General features: G+C 26.0%; 1 protein-coding gene across 1 annotated transcript in view; it reads left to right on the forward strand.

Moving 5' to 3' along the window:
• Window positions 1–530, forward strand: part of LOC119593322 — a 7,132-nt gene that overhangs the window by 5,299 nt on the left and 1,303 nt on the right. The gene's annotated exons all lie outside the window — the stretch shown is intronic.

A 530-nucleotide genomic window follows, 5' to 3' on the forward strand; every position in this document is an offset into this window, starting at 1 on the left:
TGGGATTGCATCATAGTAAGCCATTATAACTTTATGTCATGTAGTCCCTATACTAGCATCTCCTGTTTAATTCTGAAGGGATGTTTGAGACTACGGCCGAATAACTAATTTCTCTTCTTTTAACGGCATCTATATTATTCTAAAATCATTATTATAATTATTTAAGTTTCTTTGTAATATTACAACCTTCATAATGATAACATACATGTACTTTAAGTTTTTAAATGGATAATCATCTATTTTCAACCCGATTCAAAACTATATTGATACCCCCTAACTTTCCTTTGAATTCATAATGAATTTTTGAGCGACTGTTATTTGTAATAATGATATTTTATAATTCATAATATATTTATGATAAGAAATCCTTCTTTTAGATAAAAAATAGTTTTTGAAACGATTTTTTTTCTTCGCAGTAGTAATAGATTTATAATTTATAACATGTATGCAGCAATAAAAGTTCTGTCCTTTACATCATTAATAATCTCTTAAACCGAATTTTTTTACATGATTATAATACGTTCACATCT

The sequence above is a fragment of the Penaeus monodon genome, chromosome 32 (genome assembly GCF_015228065.2).
Source record: "Penaeus monodon isolate SGIC_2016 chromosome 32, NSTDA_Pmon_1, whole genome shotgun sequence".
Taxonomy (NCBI): Eukaryota; Metazoa; Arthropoda; class Malacostraca; order Decapoda; family Penaeidae; genus Penaeus; species Penaeus monodon.